The sequence below is a fragment of the Chlorocebus sabaeus genome, chromosome 20 (genome assembly GCF_047675955.1).
Source record: "Chlorocebus sabaeus isolate Y175 chromosome 20, mChlSab1.0.hap1, whole genome shotgun sequence".
Classification (NCBI taxonomy): domain Eukaryota; kingdom Metazoa; phylum Chordata; class Mammalia; order Primates; family Cercopithecidae; genus Chlorocebus; species Chlorocebus sabaeus.
Window position 1 is genome coordinate 43,910,598 of NC_132923.1, and position 24,395 is coordinate 43,934,992.

General features: G+C 38.1%; 1 protein-coding gene and 1 pseudogene across 6 annotated transcripts in view; one reads left to right on the forward strand and one right to left on the reverse strand.

The window, feature by feature from the left end:
• Positions 1 to 24,395, forward strand: part of EVI5 (ecotropic viral integration site 5) — a 272,724-nt gene that overhangs the window by 56,445 nt on the left and 191,884 nt on the right. The gene's annotated exons all lie outside the window — the stretch shown is intronic.
• Positions 637 to 20,097, reverse strand: LOC103225845 (AN1-type zinc finger protein 1 pseudogene; annotated as a pseudogene).

Below are 24,395 nucleotides of genomic sequence, written 5' to 3' on the forward strand. Positions count from 1 at the left end.
AAAAATTGTATTTGTAGTAAAAGAAATTGATTAAACATGTATGTAGAATTTTCTTTGTGATTTCTGGCCTGAATCCTTGAATGACTATTCCAAGTAAGAGTCAACATTTTTACAAAATTGTCATTCATCATTAAGATATTCCAAGATTATATTTCCACTATTTTATAAAGGACAGTCCAATTTAGCAATCCAGGTTTCAAAGTAAGATCCAAGGATAAGGCTTCTCCTGAAGTAATGTGATACAACCTTAATTTCTTAGCTGTTAATTTTTTTTTCTTTTTTTAAAAATAAAATAGAGATGAGGTCTCACTGTGTTGCCCAGGCTGGTGTCAAACTCCTGGGCTCAAGTGATCCTCCTGCCTCGGCCTCCCAACATGTCAGGATTATAGGTGTGAGCCAGTGTGCCTGGCCTGTTAGTGTCACTTTTTTTTTTTTTAGATGGAGTCTCGCACTGTCTCCCGGGCTGAAGTGCAATGGCACTGTCCCTGCTCACTGCAACCTCTGCCTCCTGGATTCAAGCAATTCTCCTCCCTGAGCCTCCCAAGTAGCTAGGATTACAGGTGCCCGCCACCACACCTAGCTAATTTTTTGTGTTTTTAGTAGAGACGGGGTTTCACTATGTTGGCCAGGCTGCTCTCAAACTCCTGACCTTGTGATCCGCCCTCCTCGGCCTCCCAAAGTGCTGGGATTACAAACGTGACCCACCGTGCCCAGCCTATTGTCATCTTTAAGACTGGCCAGAGAAGCAGCAAAGTCTGTGACCTTTTTGTTGCTTCATCCATGGAAAAGAACATTGGTTTACCCTTTTCTTTGCTCCCCTTAGGTAAGAAAACTTGAAAGCAAATACTTTCTGCCTGTGGCAGTGATTTATCCCCATCATTGTATATCCTTAATTTCATCAGTGCAATTCCTTTGCAGCTGTTTCACTATTTTTTGTCACCTTTCCCTTGTTTACTTGCTGTCTCTCCTGTTTTGGAATCAATGTCTTTAACAAGTTTCTGAGTGGCAGCCGTGTAAGGCTTTGGGATTTCCAGTTTTTCACACTTGTGATCTGACTGATGATGGTGTCTCAGGCAAAAATTATTCTCACAGTAAGGACGTATAACTGCCACAAGTTCTCTTTCAACACGGCCCTTGAATGAGTATGGGTAAAATTTATGTTTATGTCTTCAGTCTCTCATTGATTATGGTCATCTCAGGACAACCATGAGACTGCCAGCTTTTGTGTTCAATGCAAAGTATTCCTGAGTATCACACACAAATGAAAGAAAATCTGGCAGTGCTGCCCAGTGTTCAACTGTGCCATCTCTCTTGTGCCACTAAAGAGCAGAAATTTTAAATTTTGATTAAGTCACAATTTCAAATTGTTCTTTTATGGATTGTGCCTATAATCCTAGCTACTCAGGAGGCTGAGGGAGGAAAATTACTTCAACTCAGGAGGCAGAGGTCACAGTGAGCAGAGATCATGCCACTGCACTCGAGCCTGGGTGAGAAAGTGAGGCCCCATTTCAAAAAAACAAAAAAAGTCATAGGATTATGTCTGTCTTAATGCTAGCACTATACTGCCTTGATTATTGTAGGCTTATACTGAGTCTTGAAATTAGGTAGTGTTAGGCCTCCAACATTGTTCTTTTTTTTGGCCTATTTTTGGTCCTTGGCATTCCCAAATGAATTTTACAATCAAGTTGTTAATTTCTTATGGAATTTAAGAATGCCTGCTGGAATTGTGGTTGGGATTTGCATTAAATCCCTAACAGTATTGCCTTCCTCTCCATGAACAATGTATTTCTCAATTATTATTTGTCAATGGTGTTGTTTTTGTAAACTTCATTTTTAATTATTCATTGCTAGCATATAGAAATACAATTGTCAACACCTTCTGTGTTAAAAAGAAAATACAGTTGTATTTATTTTTTTGTTTTTTTTTTGAAATGGGGCCTCACTCTCTCACCCAGGCTGGAGTGTAGTGGCGTGATCTCTGCTCACTGTGACCTCTGCCTCCTGAGTTGAAGTAATTCTCCTCCCGCAGCCTCCTGAGTAGCTAGGATTATAGGCATGCGCCACTATGATGGCTAATTTTTGTATTTTTAGTAGAGATGAGGTTTCACCCTGTTGGCCAGGCTGGTCTCGAACTCTTGACCTCAAGTGATTTGCCTATCTCGGCCTCCCAAAGTGCTAGGATTACAGGCGTGAGCCACTGCGCCTGGCTCTACAATTGTTTTTCTTATATTGATTCATGTATCCTGCAGCTTTGCTAAACTCAGTTATTGTTTTGGTATTTTTTTTTTTTTTGGTTTTTGTCTAGATTCCATTAGATTTTCTATATAGATGAGCCTATCATCTGTAAATAAGAGCACTTTTTCTTCTTTCCAATCCGGATGCCTTTTATCTATTTTCTTGACTATTGCTACTTATTGGAACCTCCAGTATAAATTTGAATGGAAGTAGTGAACAGACATACCTGCTCTTTTTCTGATCTTAAGAAGAAAGTGTTAAGCCTGATGTTAACTGTATTTTTTTGGATATGCCTTTTGTTAGATTGAGGAAGTTCCTTTTTTTTTTTTTTTTTTTTTGTGAGAGAAGGTCTTGCTCTCTCACCCAGGCTGGCATGCAGTGGCATAATCATGGCCCGCTGCTGCCTCGGTCTCCTGGGCTCAAGTGATCCTTCCACCTCAGCCTCCTGAGTAGCTAGAATTACATGCGTGCACCACTATACTTGGTTAATTAAAAAAAATTTTTTTTTGTAGAGACAGGGTCTTGCTTTGTTGCCTAGATTAATCTCAAACTCCTGGCTTCAAGGACTTGGGTTCCCAAAGTGCTGGGATTACAGGCGTGAACCACTGTGACCAGCCCCTTTCTATTTCTTTCTTTCTCCATTTCCTTCTTTCTTTCTTTTAGAGATGGGGTCTTGCTCTGTCACTCAGGCTGCTGTAGTGCAGTGGCACAATCAGTGGGGCAGTCACAGTCAGTGCAGTAGCCTTGACCTCCTGGGCTCAAGTGATTCTCCAAGCTCTGCCTCCTGGGATTATAGGCATATGCCAGCATGCCTGGCTAATTTTTGTACTTTTTTGTAGAGACAGGGTTTTGCCATGTTGCCCAGGCTGGTCTTAAACTCTTGGGCTCAAGTGATCCTCCTGCCTCTGCCTCCCAAAGGCTGGCATTACTGGCATTAGCTACTGCACTTGACAACCCTTTCTATTTCTTGTTTGCTGAGAATTTATGTAAAACAGATTTTGGATTTTGTCAAATGCTTTTTTTTTTTTTTTTTTTTACCTCTACTGAAATGATCATTAATGGTTTTCTTCTTTCAGTCTGATAATATGGCAAATTACATTGATTTTTCAATGTTTAACAAACTTTACATTCTTAAGCTAAACCCTACTTCATTATATGTTGTCTTTGTAAAATATTGGATTCAATTTGCTGAAATTTTGTTTGAAATACAGTCTGCCCTCCATATCCACAAATTCTGCATTTGCAGAACCACAGATGGAAAATATTTTTTAAGATAAGAAATAACATACAGCAATAAAAAATAATACAAATAAAAAATACATATAATTATTATATAATATTTACATTGTATTAGGTACTAAAAGTCATCTAGAGCTGATGTAACATATAAGGAGGATGTGCATAGGTTATATGTAAATACTATACCATTTTATCTAAGGGACGTTACCACCTGCACATTTTGGTATCTTTGGCCTGAAACCAATCTCTGAAGGATACAGAGAGATGAATGTATTTGCATCTGTGTTCATGAGGGAAATGGATATGAAGTTGTCTTGAAATGTCCTTGACCTTTATCGGTAATATCTTGTCACCTTGTAATGTCTGTGTGACCTTTCTTTTCTAATAAAGTTGTTTAGTGCTATACAGTAGTCCCCCAATATGTGTGGGGGATATTTTCCAAGTCGCCCAGGAGATACCTGAAACTGTGGATAGTTTCAGACCTCATTGTCATCAATTGAAACATATTTCTGTTCATGACTTCTACTCACAAATTTAATGCTGTTTTCATCTTAATTAAGCATTTATCATACATTGTGACCATAACTTTTGTAGTTTGAAGTGCAAGAGTAAAATTAGTATAAATTTATTTTTCCTTCACAGTTTCACAGATAGATTTGTTCTTACCATAAATGTTAGCAGCCTCAGCATTCAATTTTGTTTGTTTCCTTATTAAGTAGAGAACTTTCACTGTCTCACTTGAAGGAAGCACTTTAACAGCTTCTCTTTGACATATTCAAATTGCCAGCATCACTAGTTTTGTGGTTTGGGGCCATTACTAAGTAAAATAAGGGTAGGGTTAATGCAATCACTGTGATATCGCAATAGTATATCTGATAACTGACTCACATGGTTACTAAGTATTAACTGGCTGGTAGCACTTACAGCATGGATACACTGGGCAAGGGGATGATTCACTTCCCAGGCAGGACAGAGGCGCATGGCAGGAGATTTCATTGTGTTGCTTAGAATGGTACACAATTTAAAACTTTTGAATTATTTACTTCTGGAACTTTCTGTTTAATATTTTTATACTACAGTTGATTGTGGGTAATTGAAACCATGATTGGCTGGGCCCGGTGGCTCATGCCTGTAATCTTAGCACTTTGGGAGGCTGAGGTGACTGGAACACCTGAGGTCAGGAGTTTGAGACCAACCTGGCCAACATGGCGAAACTCTGTCTCTACTAAAAATACAACAATTAGCTGGGCATGGTGGCGGGCGCCTGTAATCCCAGCTACTCCAGAGGGTGAGGCAGGAGAATTGCTTGAACCCAGGAGGCAGAGATTGCGGTGAGGAGAGATCGCGCCTCTGCACTCTGCACTCTAGCCTGGGTGACAGAGCGAGACTTGTCTCTCCCCCACAAAAAAAAAAGAAACCATGACAAGTAGAACTGTGGATAAGGGATGACTATTGTTTGTATATCTTTGTTGGCTTTCTGTTTACATATTATATCAGATATTGAGAGAAGAGTAGTAACTTCAAATTATAATTGTGGATTTATCTCTTTCCTTTTAAATTCTGTCTTTCATGTAATTTGAAGTTCTATTTTAGGTATATAAACATTTAGGATTGTTATATCTTCTTGTAAAATGACCTTCTTTATCTCTGGTAATGATGTTTGCTTGGAAATCTACTTTATCTTATATTAATATAGTCACTCTAACTTCTTTTTGAATAGTGTTAACATCTTATATATTTTCCCAGCCTTTTGCTTGTATTCTCTTTTTTTTGTTTATCTTTAACTTTTTTTTTTTGAGACGGGGTCTCACTCTGTCACCCAGGCTGGAGTGCAATGATATGATCATGGCTTACTGCAGCCCTCATCTCCCAGCCTCAAGCAGTTCTCCTATCTCAGCCTCCGAAGTAGCTGGGACTACAAAATTTTTTTTTTTTTTTTTGAGATGGGGTCCCACTATGTTGCCCAGGCTGTTCTTGAACTCCTGGATTCAAGCAATCCTCTCGCCTCAGCCTCCCAAAATGTTTGGATTACATGTGTGAGCCATCATACCTAGGAAAAATCTTTAAAGTTTGTCTGTTAGTAGCATATAGTTGGGTTTTGCATTTAGAAATACAGTCTGACCATCGTTGTCTTTTAATTGGGTTATTTAAACCATTTTATTTTATTTTTAAATTAAACTTGTATTTTTTGCTCACATTTCGTTCATCTCAATTGGTAGATTGGATATATCTTTGCTTTACACTGCTTTGTTTTGTGACCAGCAGTCGGCGTCTATCTGGGATAAACCAGACTCACGACAGATGGAAAAGAGATCTAGTTGAAATACCTTAAAACATCCCCTATGGAGTGGTATACATAATTTCTACTTAAATTTTATTGGTCAAAGTAAGTCAGATGACCAAACCTTTTATGAGCAAATCTAGCAGGGATGGATCTAAAATTCACACTTTTAAAGAGTACAGTTTAGTGGTTTTTAATATGTTCACAAAATTTGTGCAATTATTACTACTATCCAAACTCCCAATCAGAATATTTCCATCACCCCAAAAAGAAGCACTGTCCCCATTAGTCTCCTCATTTCACCCTCCTTCCAACCCCTGGTAACCACTAATATATTTTCTGTCTCTATGGATTTGCCTATTCTGGATATTTAATTGTGATGGAATGATACAATAAGTGGCCTTTTGTAACTCTTCTTTCACACAACATAATGTTTTTGAGATTTTGAGGAAAATAGGTTATTTACATTTAAGGTGATTATTAATGTTGTTATATTTAAACTTATCATCTTATATTGTTGTTTCCTTTAATTCTGCCATCTTTGACTTTATTGAATATTTTTATGATTTTGTTATAGTTTGTTTATTGATTTATAAGCTATAACTCTGTTATTTTAGTGGTTAAGATTTATAATATAAATCTTTAACTTGGAAGTCTGCCTTTGAGGGTTATACCACTTCACATGTACTGTAAGAACCTTATAATAGCACACTTGCATTTCTCCTGTCCAGTCCTTTGTACCAGTTTTGTCAAAGATTTTACTTTTATGTTATAAACTCTATACTACATTATTTTTTAACTCAACAGTTACCTTTAAATGAGATTGAAATAATAAGAAAAAACTTTTATGTGTTTACCTAGTTACCATTTCTAATGCTCTCCTGTCCTTTCTTTAGATCCAGATTTCCATCTGATATTTCCTTCTTGAAATACTTTTTTTTAATATTTCACGTAGTGTGGTGGTATTGGTGATGAATTATTTAGCTTTTGTATGTCTGAGAAAGTCGTAATTTTGGCTTTGATTTTTAAAAATATTTCTTTGACTGTAGAATTCTATTTAATAGGTTGACAGTTTTTATTTTCCAAATATTTTAATCATGTGATTTCATTGATTTCTCTCGTGTTTTCGGTGAGAAATTTGATGTGTTCCTTATCTTTTTGTTTGTTACTCTCAAGAACATTTGTTTCTTTGTATATGTCTTTTTTCTCTGCTTTTTCACTGGTTTTAAGCAATTTATTCTGAAGTGTCATTGTTTTTTCCATGTTTCTTACATTTGTGATTTGTTGAACTTCTTATGGATTTATAGTTTTCTTCAAATGTGGAAATTTTGGAGCCAATGTTTTCTTCAAATAATTTTTGTCCCTTTCCTGCCTCTTTAGAGACTCTAAGTACACACATATTAGGCCACTTGAAGTTGTTCCACAGCTCACTGATGCTTTGTTTATTTTTTTGAAAGTTGCTACATATTCAAATTCACTGCTACTGTCTTTTGCCATATCTAAGTTGCTATTAATCCCATCTAGTGTATTTTTTATCTCTCACATTGTATTATAGTTTTATCTTTAGAAGTTAAAGATGAGTATTTTTTAATATGTCTCTATTAAACTTTTGAATATATAGGATACAGTTACAGTAACTTTTAATGGGCTTCTCTGGTAATTCTAACATTTGAGTTAATGCTGGTTTGCTTTTGATGGATTGATTTCCCCCCTGCCTCTTTATTGGTTATACCTTTCTTCTGCTTTGCATGCCAATTTTTTTTTTTTTTTTGAAACAAAATCTCACTCTGTCACCCAGACTTGAGTACAGTGGTGTGATCATGGCTCACTGCAGCTTTGACCTTGGCTCAAGTGATCCTTCCACCTCTGCCTCCGAAGTAGCTGGGACTGCAGGTGTGCCCCATCATGCCCTGCTAATTTTTGTATTTTTTGTAGAGATAGGGTTTCACCGTGTTACTCAGGCTGGTCTCAAAGCCTGATAATTTTTTATTGAATACCTGAGATTGTGAATTTTATCTTGTTGTGTTTGACTGTGTTCTATTTTCCTGTAAATATTCTTGAATTTTGTTCTGGTATGCAGTTAACTTACTTCAAAAGAATTTGTTCTAGAGTAATGCAGAGCCTAGGACTATTATTCCACTCTACCGAGGTGAGACCCTTTTGTGCACTCTTCCCAGTGTGTCTTGAAACAGTAGCTTTTCCAGTCTGGCTGGTGGAGATAGGTATAATTCTCTACCCTCTGTGAGTGTTAGGCATGGTTATATCTAATCTTTTCTGGTGGTTGATTCTCTGACCATGGGTAGTTTCCTTACATGAATGCATTGATCAGTTCCCAGCTGAATATTTGATGGAGATCTACTAATCTCTGAAGATCTCTATATAGTTCTTTCATCTCTGGTGGTGTCCTGTGAACTTTAGCCACCTTGGTCTCACTGCCATTGTGTACCTGAAATGTGGCTTATCTGACTTGCGATGACTCCCCTCATCATCTCCTCAATTCAGGGAGCCTAAAGTCTTGAAAATAATTGTTTGATGTAACTTAATGTATTTTGTTCAGTCTTTTTTGGTTTCAGGAAAGAGGGTAAATCTAGTCTCTATTATTTCATCATGGCAAGAATGAAATAATTTTTCATGTAAAGTTTTATATTTTCCTTTGGCATGGGAAGAAGTCTGAACAGAGTTAGAAAAATTGATTTATATTATTTGACAATTAGATATTGGAGTTAGTATCATATATAAATATATTCTGAATGTTACCTCTGCTTAGCTTTAAAAAAATTTACTGCTGAGGTAATTATTGAAGTAATTTTATACTTTTACCGCTGAGGTAATTTTTACTTTAAATAGTTACCTGTCCTCAGACTTGGTCCCTTTCTATTGAGATGGAGACACACAACAGAAGCTTGAAGGAAATTCACAGGGAACAGGATTTAGGAACTATAGATTTTGAGTCTGGCCTCATTGAGCCCCAAGAATAGGACCTAAAGTCAACTCATGCAAACCTGGTGATAGAAAATACTGCTTTCTTATCATCATTTCCTAGAAAGCCCTTTTAAAGGTTTTCTTGGCTCTCCGCACTCAATGGGTACCGTAGAAAGCTGGGTGTGCCACATGATAACTTTATGTGGGTTTAGTGTGTGTATATATGTTTTGGTTTTAACTTTCTACCCCTTCATTTACTGCATTTGAAAGATTTTGAGCAAATCCTCTGGTTAGAAGTTTTGGGAAGAGATAGTCTTTTAAAATAATATGTAGATTCTCAGAGTTTCTTGGATAAGATGAAATTAGAAGAGGATCTTGAAAGATCAAAGTGGAGTGTTAGGTTGTGTGAGGGCTGTTATGAGCAAATAGGTTCTCAGAGAAAAGGAAATGACAGGGACTATTAAATAGAGCAAAAGGAGGTATGTGATAGAAAAATAGTGGGACATGAAGCTAGGGCAGGGCTGACAAAGTAAAGCACTTACAGACGGTGCTGAAGGGTATAAAGGATTTTTAAGTGTTTAGTTGATTATTATATACAAGGATGAAGTAGTTTACAGTAAAGATAAGTTCTGGTATAGATTTTGTAAGTGACCAAAGTTGAATTTATTTTTATGGTTGTGATAAATAGTTACTGTGCAACTAAAATACACAAAGCACTATATTAAAATTGTTGTAGGTAAGGTATGGGTATAGATGAATTGCTTGTTCCCAAACAAGTCACAATTTACCCCAGAATACCAGATGTGTTTAATGTATATGTTGACAACTAAGGAATAATTACTGGAGTCTTTTTTTAAAAAAATTATTGTTTTACTTTAAGTTCTAGGGTACATGTGCACAATGTGCAGGTTTGTTACAAGGGTATACATGTGCCATGTTGGTTTGCTCCCCCCATTAACTCGTTATTTACGTGGGGTATTTCTCTTAATGCTATCCCTCCCCCAGCCCTCCATCCCCTGACAGGCCCTGGTGTGTGACGTTCCCCTCCCTGTGTCCAAGTGTTTTCATTGTTCAATTCCCACCTGTGAGTGAGAACGTGCAGTGTTTGGTTTTCTGTCCTTGTGATAGTTTGCTAAGAATGATGGTTTCCAGCTTCATCCATGTCCCTGCAAAGGACATAAACTCATCCTTTTTTTATGGCTGCATAGTATTCCATGGTATATATGTACCACATTTTCTTTTTTTTTTTTTCTTTTTTTTTTTTTTGAGACGGAGTCTCGCTCTGTCGCCCAGGCTGGAGTGCAGTGGCCGGATCTCAGCTCACTGCAAGCTCCGCCTCCCGGGTTCACGCCATTCTCCTGCCTCAGCCTCCGGAGCAGCTGGGACTACAGGCGCCCGCCACCTCGCCCGGCTAGTTTTTTTGTATTTTTTAGTAGAGACGGGGTTTCACTGTATTAGCCAGGATGGTCCCGATCTCCTGACCTCGTGATCCGCCCGTCTCGGCCTCCCAAAGTGCTGGGATTACAGGCTTGAGCCACCGCGCCCGGCCTGTACCACATTTTCTTAATCCGGTCTATCATTGATGGACGTTTGGGTTGGTTCCAAGTCTTTGCTATTGTGAATAGTGCCGCAGTAAACATACGTGTGCATGTGTCTTTATAATAGCATGATTTATAATCCTTTGGGTATATACCCAGTAATGGGATAGCTGGGTCAAATGGTATTTCTAATTCTAGATGCATGAGGAATCACCACACTGTCTTCCACAATGGTTGAACTAATTTTTTACATTCCCACCAACAGTGTAAAAGCGTTCCTATTTCTCCACATCCTCTCCAGCATCTGTTGTTTCCTAATTTTTTAATGATTGCCATTCTAACTGGTGTGAGATAGTGTCTCATTGTGGTTTTGATTTTCATTTCTCTGATGACCAGTAATGATGACCATTTGTATGCTGCATAAATGTCTTCTTTTGAGAAGTGTCTGTTCATATCCTTTGCCCACTTTTTGATGGGGTTGTTTGTTTTTTCTTGTAAATTTGTTTAAGTTATTTGTAGATTCTGGATATTAGCCCTTTGTCAGATGGGTAGATTGCAAAGATTTTCTCCCATTCTGTAGGTGGCTTGTTCACTCTGATGATAGTTTTATTTTGCTGTGCAGAAGCTCTTTAGTTTACTTAGGACCCATTTGGCAATTTTGGCTTTTGTTGCCATTGCTTTTGGTGTTTTAGTCATGAAGTCCTTGCCCATGCCTATGTCCTGAATGATATTGTCTAGATTTTCTTCTAGGGTATTTATGGTTTCAGGTCTAACATTTAAGTCTTTAATCCATATTAAATTAATTTTTATATAAGGTGTAAGGAAGGGATCCAGTTCCAGCTTTCTACATATGGCTAGCCAGTTTTCCCAGCATTATTTATTAAATAGGAAATCCTTTCCCCATTTCTTGTTTTTGTCAGGTTTGTCAAAGATCAGATGGTTGTAGATGTGTGGTGTTATTTCTGAGGCCTCTGTTCTGTTCCATTGGTCTATATCTCTGTTTTGGTACCAGTACTATGCTGTTTTGGTTATTGTAGCCTTGTAGTATGGTTTGAAGTCAGGTAGCGTGACGCTCCTGACTTTGTTCTTTTTGCTTAGGTTTGTCTTGGCTATGCAGGCTCTTTCTTGGTTCCATATGAACTTTAAAGTAGTTTTTTCCAATTCTGTGAAGAAAGTCAATAGTAGCTTGGTGGCAATAGCAATTAATCTATAAATTAACTTGGGCAGTATGGCCATTTTCACAATATTGATTCTTCCTATCCATGAGCATGGAATGTTCTTCTATTTGTTTGTGTCCTTGTTTATTTCGTTGAGTAGTGGTTTATAGTTCTCCTCAAAGAGGTCCTTCACATCCCTTGCAAGTTGGATTTCTAGATATTTTATTCTCTTTGTAGCAGTTGTTAATGTGAGTTCACTCATGATTTGGCTCTCTGTCTGTTATTGGTGTGCAGGAATGCTTGTGATTTTTGCACATTGATTTTGTATCCTGAGACTTTGCTGAGGTTGTTTATCAGCTTAAGGAAACTTTGGGCTGAGACAATCGGGTTTTCTAAATATACAATCATGTCATCTGCAAACAGTGACAATTTGACTTCCTCTTTTCCTAATTGAATACCCTTTATGTCTTTCTCTTGCCTGATTGCCCTGGCCAGAACTTCCAACACTATATTGAATAGGAGTAGTGAGAAAGGGCATCCCTGTCTTGTGCCGGTTTTCAAAGGGAATGCTTCCAGTTTTTGCCCATTCAGTATGATATTGGCTGTGGGTTTGTCATAAATAGCTCTTATTATTTTGAGATACGTTCCATCAGTACCGAATTTATTGAGAGTTTTTAGCATGAAGCGCTGTTGAATTTTGTTGAAGGCCTTTTCTGCATCTATTGAGATAATCATGTGGTTTTTTTCATTGGTTCTGTTTATGTGATGGATTATGTTTATTGATTTGCGTATGTTGAACCAGCCTTGCATCCCAGGAATGAAACTGACTTGATCGTGGTGGATAAGCTTTTTGATGTGCTGCTGGATTCGGTTTGCCAGTATTTTATTGAGGATTTTCGCATCGATGTTCATGAGAGACATTGGTCTAAAATTCTCTGTTTTTGATGTGTCTTTATCAGGCTTTGGTATCAGGATGATGCTAGCCTCATAAAATGAGTTTGGGAGGATTCCCTCTTTTTCTTTTGACTGGAATAGTTTCAGAAGGAATGGTACCATCTCCTCTTTGTACCTCTGGCAGAATTCGGCTGTGAATCCCTCTGGTCCTGGACTTTTTTTGGTTGGTAGGCTATTAATTATTGCTTCAATTTCAGAGCTTGTTATTGGTCTATTCAGAGATTCCACTTCTTCCTGGTTTAGTCTTGGGAGGATGTATGTGTCCAGGAATTCATCCATTTCTTCTAGATTTTTCTAGTTTATTTGGGTAGGGATGTTTATAGTATTCTCTAATGGTAGTTTGTATTTCTGTGGGATTGGTGGTGATATCACCTTCGTCATTTTTTATTGAGTCTATCTGATTCTTCTCTCTTTTCTTCTTTATTAGTCTTGCTAGTGGCCTATCAATTTTGTTGATCTTTTCAAAAAACCAGCTCCTGGATTCACTGATTTTTTGAAGAGTGCTTTTGTGTCTCTATTTCCTTCAGTTCTGCTCTGATCTTAGTTATTTCTTGTGTCGATTTTAGATCTTTCCTGCTTCTCTTGTGGGCATTTAGTGCTATAAATTTCCCTCTACACACTGCTTTAAATGTGTCCCAGAAATTCTGGTACATTGTATGTTTGTTTTCATTGGTTTCAAAGAACACTTTTATTTCTGCGTTTATTTCATTATGTACCCAGTAGTCATTCAGGAGCAGGTTGTTCAGTTTCCATGTAGTTGTGCAGTTTTGAGTGAGTTTCTGAATCCTGAGTTCTAATTTGATTGCACTATGGTCTGAGAGACAGTTTGTTGTGATTTCTGTTCTTTTACATTTGCTGAAGAGTGCTTTACTTCCAACTATGTGGTCAGTTTTGGAGTAAGTGCCATGTGGTGCTGAGAAGAATGTATATTCTGTTGATTTGGGGTGGAGAGTTCTGTAGATGTCTATTAGGTCTGCTTGGTGCAGAGCTGAGTTCAGTTCCTGGATATCCTTGTTAACTTTCTATCTCGTTGATCTGTCTAATGTTGACAGTGGGGTGTTAAAGTCTGCCATTATTATTGTGTGGGAGTCTAAGTCTCTTTATAGGTCTCTCCAGACTTGCTTTATGAATCTGGGTGCTCCTGTATTGGGTGCATATATATTTAGTATAGTTAGCTCTTCTTGTTGAATTGATCCCTTTACCATTATGTAATAGCCTTCTTTGTCTCTTTTGATCTTTGTTGGTTTAAAATCTGTTTTATCAGAGACTAGGATTGCAACCCCTGCTTTTTTTTGCTTTCAGTTTGCTTGGTAGATCTTCCTCCATCCCTTTATTTTGAGCCTGTGTGCGTCTTTGCACGTGAGATGGGTCTCCTAAATAGAGCACACTGATGGAAACTCCTTTATCTAATTTGTCAGTCTGTGTCTTTTAATTGGGGTATTTAGCCCATTTACATTTAAGGTTAATATTGTTATGTATGAATTTGATCCTGTCATTATGATGTTAACCGGTTATTTTGCCCATTAATTGATTCAGTTTCATAGCATTGATAGACTTTACAATTTGGCATGTTTTTGCAGTGGCTGGTACCGGTTGTTCCTTTCCACGTTTAGTGCTCCTTCAGGAGCTCTTTTAAGGCAGGCCTGGTGGTGACAAAATCTCTCAGTGTTTGCTTGTCTGTAAAGGATTTTATTTCTCCATCACTTATGCAGCTTAGTTTGGCTGGAAATGAAATTCTGGGTTGAAAATTCTTTTCTTTAAGAATGCTGAATATTGGCCCCCACTCTCTTCTGGCTTGTAGAGTTTCTGTCAAGAGATCCGCTGTTAGTCTGATGGGCTTCCCTTTGTGGATAACCCGACCTTTCTCTCTGGCTGCCCTTAACAATTTTTCCTTCGTTTCAACCTTGGTGAATCTGACAATTATATCTTGGGGTTGCTCTTCTTGAGGCGTGTCTTTGTGGTGTTCTCTGTATTTCCTGAATTTGAATGTTGGCCTGCCTTGCTAGGTTGGTGAAGTTCTCCTGGATAATATCCTGAAGAGTGTTTTCCAACTTGGTTTCATTCTCCCCGTCACTTTCAGGTACACCAATAAAATACAGAGTTGGTCTTTTCACTTAGTCCCATATTTCTTGTCGGCTTTGTTCATTTCTTTTTACTCTTTTTTTCTCTAAACTTCTCATTGCTTTATTTCATTAATTTGATGTTCAATCACTGATACCTTTCTTCCACTTGATTGAATAGGCTATTGAATGAAGCTTGTGCATGGATCACGTAGTTCTCATGCCATGGTTTTCAGCTCCATCAGGTCTTTTAAGGTCTTCTCTACACTGTTTATTCTAGTTAGCCATTCATCTAATCCTTTTTCAAGGGTTTTAGCTTCCTTGTGATGGGTTCAGACATCCTTCTTTAGCTCAGAGAAGTTTGTTATTACTGACCTTCCGAAGCCTATTTCTATCAGCTCCTCAAAGTCATTCTCCATCCAGCTTTGTTCTGTTGCTGACGAGGAGCTGCGATACTTTGGAGGAAAAGAGGCACTCTGGCTATTAGAATTCTAAGCTTTTCTGCTCTGGTTTCTCCTCATCTTTGTGGTTTTATCTACTGTTGATCTTTGATGCTGGTGACCTACAGATGGGGTTTTGGTGTGGATGTCTTTTTGTTGATGTTGATGCTATTCCTTTCTGTTAGTTTTCCTTCTAACAGTCAGGTCCCTCAGCTGCAGGTCTGTTGGAGTTTGCTGGAGGTCCACTCCAGACCGTGTTTGCCTGCGTATCACCAGTGGAGGCTGCAGAACAGCAAATACTGCTGCCTAATCCTTCCTCTGGAAGCTTTGTCCCAGAGGGGCACCTGCCTGTATGAGGTTTCAGTCAGCCCCTACTGGGAGGTTTCTGCAAGTTAGGCTACATGGGGGTCAGGGACCCACCTGAGGAGGCAGTCTGTCTGTTCTCAGAGCTCAAACACTGTGCTGGGAGAACCACTGCTCTATTCAGAGCTGTCAGACAGGGACATTTAAGTCTGTGGAAGTTTCTGCTGCCTTTTGTTCAGCTATGCCCTGCCACCCAGTTTGAGCTTCCCGGAAGCTTTGTTTACCTACTCAAGCCTCAGCAATGGTGGACGCCCCTCCACCTGCCAGGCTGCTGCCTCGCAGTTCAATCTGACTGCTGTGCTAGCAGTGAGCAAAGCTCCAGGGGCATGGGACCTACTGAGCCAGGCGCAAGATATAATTTGGTGTGCTGTTTGCTAAGACTGTTGGAAAAGCACAGTATTTAAGCGGTAGTGTCCCGTTTTTCCAGGTATAGTCTGTCATGGTTTTCCTTGGCTAGGAAAGGGAAATCCCCCGACACCTTGCGCTTCCGGGTGAGGCAATGCACCCCCCTGCTTCGGCTCGCCCTGTGTGGGCTGCACCCACTGTCCAACCAGTCCCAGTGAGGTGAACCAGGTACCTCAGTTGGAAATGCAGAAATCACCCATCTTCTGCGTCAATCACGTTGGGAGCTGCAGACCGGAGCTGTTCCTATTCAGCCATCTTGGAATGCACCTCCTTATTAGAGTTGTTGAAAGATGTTCAGAAAAGAGATTTTGACAAGAACTTGAAGAAATAAAAGGAGCAGAAGTTTAAGTCACTCTTTATTCTTGTGTGGAAGTACTAAAATATTTGAACTTTGGGTTCAAATTTTGAGTCGTGTGTGTGTATTTTAAAAAATCATTAAAACTGTTAGGGCGCAGTGGCTCATGCCTGTAATCCCAGCACTTTGGGAGGCTGAGGCGGGTGGATCACGTGAGGTTAGGAGTTCGAGACCAGCCCTGACCAATATGGTGAAACCCCATCTCTACTAAAAATACAAAAAGTTAGCTGGAGGTGGTGTCGTGCCCCTGTAGTCCCAGCCACTTGGGAGACTGAGACAGGAGGATTATTTGAACCTGGGAGGCGGAGGTTGCAGTGAGCCGCGATCGTGCCACTGCACTCCAGCCTGGGCGACAGAATGAGACTCCATCTCCAAAAAACAGGGAAAAAAATCATTAAAACTCAGAATCCATGGGAAGGATTTGTATGTAGAGAATGAGTCTTGTTTTCCCGTAGGAGAACAATCCTGGTGAAAAAACATCTCTCTGACTTTAGTAAAAAGTAAAGGTTAGGCACAGCAGCTCATGCCTGTAATCCCAGGATTTTGAGAGTCCGAGGCGTGAGAATTGCACGAGGCCAAGAGTTCAAGACCAGCCTGGGCAACATTTCAAGACCCCGTCAGTACAAAAAAGAAAGGAATTAGCTGGGTGTGATGGCATGTTCCTGTAGTTGTAGCTGCCCAGGAGACTGAGGCAGAAGTATTGCTGTAACCCAGAAATTCAAGGTTGCAATAAGCTCTGATCACATTACTGCACCCCAGCCTGGGTGACAGAGCAAGACCCTCTCTTTGAAAAATAAGATTAAATAAAGTAAAATGACAAACACTAAACTTTAGTGCTCTTCTTCCTGTTCTGTCCTATCACCCCACCAACTAGTAAGTCTGGGGAAAAATTGTAAGAATAATAATTTAAATTCTCTCTACATCTGTGGTTTGTAATGTAGGTATGGAAGTTATATATCTAAAGTAAAAATTATAAGATACGACTTATACTTTGTAGCATGATAAAGTAGATGTTTATTCTTCCCTTCCCCAAATGTAGATGATTCTCTGATTCAGAAAGTGTAAAAATAGCAACATTTGAGAAAATTAAAATTTAAGGAACATGAAAATATCAAATTCTATAAAGAAATTTTTTTCTTTGTATAGTTTTACTGCAGCTGTTACTTTTTAAAAATAAGTGCATGTGGCAACCCAAGAAAGATGTGAAGAAATGGTTTAATGTAATGTCAAAGATCTATTTGATGAAAGTTAATAATTGATAGCTTTAAAGTTGAAATCGGACAGTTTTTTTTTCCCTTGTGTGTTAAATGTGCTTTTCTTTTTTCATTTTAAAAACACAAAGGCTTTGGCAGAGATGAATTTATGGAGGTAAGTCTCAAGTATAATAGGATTGCATTTTAATTAAGGAGGGGAATGTTGCTAATTTAAATTTTGAATGAGCCATTATTTGCATGGTTTAAAACTTAGGCATTACAGCCATATTTGTTCCCTTTTATATTCTGTTATTTGGAATCATATTTTGCTTTTTAGCGTATTTTGGGGACTGAGATATGAGAATGAAGAAAAAGAAAGGGTTTATTGATTTATGAGACAGGGTCTCACTCTGTCACCCAGGCTGGAATGCAGTGGTGCAATCTCAGCTCACTGGAACCTCTGCCTCCTTGGTTCAAGAGATTCTCTGACCCCAGCCTCCCAAGTAGCTAGGTTCACAGGCACACGCCACTGTGCCTGGCTAATTTTTGTATTTTTTGGTAGAGATGGGGTTTCACCATGTTAGCCAGGCTGGTCTCAAACTCCTGACCTCGAGTGATTGGCCCACTTCAGCCTCCCATAGTGTTGAGATTACAGATGTGAGTCACTGCGCCTGGCTAGAAAGGGTTCTTTTTAAAGTAATAAATGTATTTTCTGATTTTAAAAAAATGTAGTAAACAGGAATCTTTGAAAACTTAATTTATATATTGTTATATCCTACCAAAATCTAGATCTGTATTGTCTAGTATGGTAGCCAGTAACCATATGTGGCAGTTGAGTACCCAAAATCTGACTGGTTTGACTTGTGATATGCTATAAGAGTAAAATATGTACTAGATTTTAAAACTTGATTTTAAAAAGATACTGTCTTAGTAATTGAAAAAAAAATTTGTTTACCTGTTGAAGTGACATTTCAACTGTATTTGATAAAATAAACTATTAAAATTAATTTCAGGCTGGGCCTGGTGGATTATTCCTGTAATAGTAGCACTTTGGGAGGCCTTGGTGGGAGAATTGCTTAAGCCCAGGAGTTCGAGACCAGGCTCTCAAGACCCCATCTCTATTTAAGATATATATATATATTTTTTATCTTTTTCTAAAAGCTTTTAATTGTAGTGACTAGAACATTTAGCATTTCATAAGTGGACTGCATTGTATTTCTTTTGGACAGGCTGATCTAGATGACCTAATGTCCATCTTATATTTATAATTTTACCACCATAGCATTACCTCAGTTTTCCTGAGGATATTCTCCATAAAACATCCAGCAACACCAAGGAAATGAAGAGCTTGCAAGCAAAATAGGTATTTTCAAGTCTCTATTTAAAAATTCATGATTTTTAATCATAGGAAAGGTCTTTAGATCTTTATTTGAAGTCTTTATTCTTGTTATTTTCATTGAGGATTGTTTTAAAATTTTTATCAGTTGTCTGATTTCCTAAAGAATTTGATGATATAATTAATTAAACAATTTATTATACTACCTTTTCTGTGGCAACTAGCTTAGCCTAAGATAGTCTCTTGAAAGTAAGAAATCTTAAAAGTGAAGTCTGCTACGCTTGTCTGTCTGGAATGTCTGTATAAAGTAATTTCCATACTCTTAGTTTCTGATCATAATATTTGGGAGGTGCCTATAAACCTTCTCCAAGCCCTGATCTTAAACACAGAAAAGAAAAAGAAATCTCTATTTTTCAGAACTAGAGAAATCCCTGTCATTTAGGTATCTTTCTTCTGTGTTGTCTCTGAGTTGTTTCCTGTCATAATTCCTTGTGTCTTCTCCAAATTCTTTCTTTGTTACAGTATTTCTATTGCTGTGAGACATGAATTTGTGCTTGATTTTGTTGATGTGAAAGGATGTGATTCCTCTCTGCGTTAGGCATGTAGTTTTGCTATGGTCTATTTGTTACCCTCTAAAATTCATGTGTTGAAATCTAATCCCAAAGGTGATGGTATTAATATGTTGGACCTTTGGGAGTCTATAATCCTCATAAATGGGATTAGTGCCATATAGGAGGCTTGAGGGAGTCCTTTTGCCCATTCTACCATGTGAGGCCCCATAAAAGCCTCCCTCTGTGAGTAATGGGTCCTTACCTTATGCCAGACTTGCTGATGCCTTGATCTTGGGCTTCCTACCCTCCAGAACTGTGAGCAATAAATTTCTGTTGTTTAAAAATTACCCAGTCCAAGATACTTTGTTATAGAAGCTCACATGGACTAAAAGAAGTTTTTTGTTACTCATTTTCCATTCTTTTACCTGGCAAGTTGCTGCACATTCATGTCCTGTTTCTCTGGTGTTGCATTACAAAGAGATGTTTGAAATTACAAACATTTGTGTTTGAAAAGTCGCCTCCTCCATAATAAGTCTCCCTGCCCTTTTTTTTTTTTTTTTTGAAACAGGGTCTTGCTTTGTCACGTATACTAGAGTGCAGTGGTGTGATCATGGCTCACTGAAGCCTTGACCTCCTGGGCTCAAGCAGTCCTTCCACTTCAGCCTTCCGAGTAGCTGGGACTATAGGCGCGCTCCACCACACCTGGCATATATATATATATATATATATATATTTTTTTTTTTTTTTTTTTTTTTTTTTTGGGTAGAGATGAGGTTTCGTTGTGTTGCCCAGGCTGGTCTCAAACTCCTGGGCTCAAGTGATCCACCTGCCTCAGCATCCCAAAGTGCTGGGATTATAGGTGTGAGCCACCTTTCCCAGCATCTCTGCGCTTTTAAGTGCCAGTGTGTTTAGCTTCCCAGGTGTTTGTATCATACAGCATTTTTTCTTCCTTAGATCCTTTCTTAGTTCCTTATAAATTATCTTAGCAGTTGATAAATTACCAACTGGCATGTTGACCAGTTGCTGTTGTATCCCGCTTTCTGAGTTCTGGTATCCATAGGAAGACATTAAGCTGAGTACAGTAGGATATTCAAAAAGTTTAATATCAACTGTTTTCAGATAATTACCAGATTTTTGTTTGTAGCGTTCACCTTGCTTACGAACTTCAGATTTGTCTTTTCAACTGCTGTGCTTATTATCTACATGGATTTTCTCCCAAGTACTTCAAACTCCCAATACTCAAAAGAGAATGCATTCTTTTCCCTTTCCTCCTTTGTATTTTCAAATCATAGTATTACAGATAAGCTTTTTGGGGGGGCTGTTTATCATCTGCATGCTGCCATACACAAGCTATTCTTTTTTCTTATATGGCCATCATGAAGTGTATACTCTGTCATTTTCCTTACATTGGTGACATCTTGGTAAGGAGAAGTTTTGATTCTCAGAAGCAAAGATATGGTGAAGTTCATCTGTGTAAAATAAGACCGAGACTGTTCTCTGTGCTGGAATATTTTCTCGTTCTCAGCTTGTTCCCCAGTCCCACCCATTAGGGAACTGGAAATGCCTTCTCCCTACAAAGTTTACCAAACTTCTGGAAGCAACCACTCCTTGACTCTCCATCTTTAATACTATTTGTAGTCCAGATGGTATATTGGCACCCCCGCCCGCCCCGTCTCACTAATGTGTGACTGTAGCCATTTTGAATGGCTGCCCTTGGATCTGGAGCTACTCTAAGAGAAACTTGTAGTGACCCAGTTAGGAGACAGGATTGTGTGTTCCCTTGTTGATAGAAAAACAACCTCTTATGTCCTAGTCTGTCATTCTGTGAGAATGAATGAATTTAGGCCTGTGAATTACTTACTGTATAAAAGTGGCATATAAGAAATGGCCAGGAGGCTACACAAACCTACAGGGACACCTTAGATTACAATGTACAATATTCCTGCTTGGATAGTATTCTTTTTCTTTAATCTGTGATAGTCAGAATTCTTGTGTTAGAAGGAGATTATGATGGGATGGAATGGGAAATGAGGTGAATTATTCCCCCACTGTCCCCCCTGCTTTTTTTTTCGAGACAGGATTTCACTCTGTCACCCTGGCTAGAGTGCAGTGGTGCAGTGCGATCGTGGCACACTGCAGCCTCAACTTCCCGGGCTCAGGCAATTCTTCCACCATAGCCCCCCAGTATCTGGGACTACAGGTGTGCACTACCACACCTGGCAATTTTTTGTATTTTTTAGTAGAGATGGAGTTTCTCCATATTGCCCAGTTTGGTCTCAGATTCCCGGACTCAAGCAATCCATCTGCCTTGGCCTCCTTTTTTTTTTTTTTTTTGCTTTGCAGTAAATCCATGTAAGGCAGTGCACCCATGTGATCTGGGAGGAGGAAAATATGTGAAAAAGTTTTAGATATACTTCTCACTAGCCCACAAACCTATGAGTAATGCTGTATTACCATTTTCCCAGCTGCCAAGCTCAAGGCTTTGTAAATTGTTGACTTTCAGGCAGTGCCCCCCTCCCCTACCATGTCAGAATATCTTAATTATACTGAAACTAGGTGGAAACCTGTTTAAAAGCCGTCTTGAGTTGTTCATCATCACATTTAGCAATAAGGAATAAAAATGCTTGATTCTAACTACATAGTCTATAAAGTTTACGTGTTCTTGAGGAACATGTAATTTATTTTTATACATGCTGTAGAAAAATACATGCTATAGTTCACTGGGGGGAGACTTCATAGTATCAATTCAAGTATTACTACTTCTGCAAAATGTTCCGACTCTCTCACAGAAAAGGGCTTCGTCATTATAAAAATTCTAAAGTTTTTCTCTAGAGAATTTTAAAATTTTCTGGAATGACCAGGAAATTGGAAAAGGCAAATATGGAGTAATATTTATATCTTTCTTTATTTATAAAATATACCCAGAATAATCTTTTACAAAAGTAATAGTTATGGTTTTAAAAAGTTCAGAAGGGCTTACAATAATAAAATGCAGTCGTTTCTCACTGAAGTTTTACTATCCCTAGTGCCATTAAGTAGATAATATTTTTTACAAATATTGATGAAGTGATTTAAAATTGATGAATAATATGCAGAGAAATGTGTAGTTCTTTTTTTTTTTTGAGACGGAGTCTCGCTGTGTTGCCCAGGCTGGAGTGCGATGGTGCGATCTCTGCTGCCTCCCAGGTTCAAGCAATTCTCCTGCCTCAGCTTCCTGAGTAGCTGCTGGGATTACAGGCATGTGCCAGCATGCCCAGCTAATTTTTGTATTTTTAGTAGCGACGGGGTTTCACCATGCTGGCCAAGCTGGTCTCAAACTCCCAACCTCTGGCAATCCGCCCGCCTCAGCCTCCCAAAGTGCTGGGATTACAGGTGTGAGCCACCACACCTGGCCAAAATGTGTTGTTCTTAAGTGTAGAGTTTGAGTTTCAAAAAATGTATATACCTATGTATAACCCACATACCTATTAAGACTTAGAAAGTTTCTGTTACATTAGAAAATGTCCATCGTCTCAGAAAATTCCTTTGTGTCCTTTCTAGCAACCCCACCCTCTGTCAAAACTTCTCTTCTACCTGTTCTTTTTTGTATAATGGCTTTATTCAGATATTTTTATACCATATATTTAATTCACCCACTTAAAGTGTAAAGTTCAGTTGTGTTTTGTGTACTCACAGAGTTGTGCAATTGTCAACACAATCAATTTTAGAATTTTTTCATCACTCCAAGAAGAAACTGCACACTTATTAGCAGTCCATGTTTCCCTGACTACCTTCACCCTTACTACAGCCCTCAGCAGCTGCTAATCTCCATTAGCAGCTTCTTCTAGATATTTCTAGATATTTCATATAAATGTATTCATGGAATATGTGCCCTTTTGTGACTGGCTTCATTAACTTAGCATAATGTTTTCAAGGTTCATTGATGTCATAGTGTGTATCAGAATATAATTCCTTCTCGTGGCTGGTATTCCATTGTTTAGGTATACCATATGTTTTTTATCCATTTATCAGTTGATGGACATTTGGATTTTTTTTTTTTTTTTGATATCATGAATCATGTTTCTATGAATGTTTGTATATAAGTTGTTGATGGATATAAATTTTCATTTCTCTTGAATATATACCTAAGAGTGGAATTGCTGAGTCATGGTAATTGTGTGCTTATCATTTGAGGAACTGCCAGGCTGAAGTGCTTGTACCATTTTACATTCCCACAAGCAGTGTATGAGAGTTCCATTGTCTCCATAGTCTCACAAACACTTACTGTTATTTGTCATCTTGATTGTAACTATCTTAATGGTTGTAAAGTATCTCATTGTGTTTTCAATTTGCTTTTTCCTGATGACTAGTGACATTGAACATCTTCTTATTTATTGGCCATTTTCTTTGGAAAAATGTTTATTCAGATCTTTTGTCCATTTAAAAATCATGTTATTATTGATTTGTAAGGATTTGTAAACGTTCTTTATGTATTCTAGATACAAGTCTCTTATGATTTGCAAATATTTTCTCCCATTCTGTAAATTGTCTTTCTACTTTCTTGGTGGTAGCCAATAAAGTGCAAAATGTTTTAATTTTGATGAATTCCAGTGTATCTGTTTTTTCTTTTGTCACTTGTGCTTTTGGTCATATTTAAGGCTTTACCTAACTCAAAAGTCATGAAGATTTATTCCTGTATTTTCTTCTGTATTATGCTCGTTCTTAAACTTTATATAGATGGAATCATATCGTCTGTACTCTTTTGCACCTGACTTCTTTCATTCTACCTAACATCTATAAGATTCATCCATGTTGATGCACATATCAGCAGTTTATTTCTTTTTATTGCTGAGTAGTATCACACGGAATGAATGTACCACAGTTTGATCACTTATTTTTCTGAACATTTGGATTGTTTCTGGTTTGGGGCTATTGTGAATAAAGCTGCTATGAACTTTCAGCTATGTCTTCTTTGTACATATGTTTTCATTTTAGTGCTGGACCATATGGAAATGTATTTTAACTGTATGAGGAATTATCAAGCAGTTCTCAAATGTGTTATACTATTTTATACTTTTAATATTGATAGAATTGCTTCTGTCCTGGCCAACATTTGGTATGGTCAGTCTTTAGAATTGTAGCCATTCTAATATGTATATAGTTTGGTTTTAATTTGCATTTCCCTTGGTGACTAAAGATGTTAACATTTTTCAAGTACTTATTGGCTATTTGATTATCTTGTTTAGAAAGTATCAGTTTACATCTCTTACTCATTTTTTGAAGTGTGGTGTTTGGTTTCTTTAAGACTGGTTCATATATTCATATGCTATCTTTTGTCAGATTCCTGTATTTAGAATTTTTTTTTTTTTGGTCTTAGTCTCTGATCT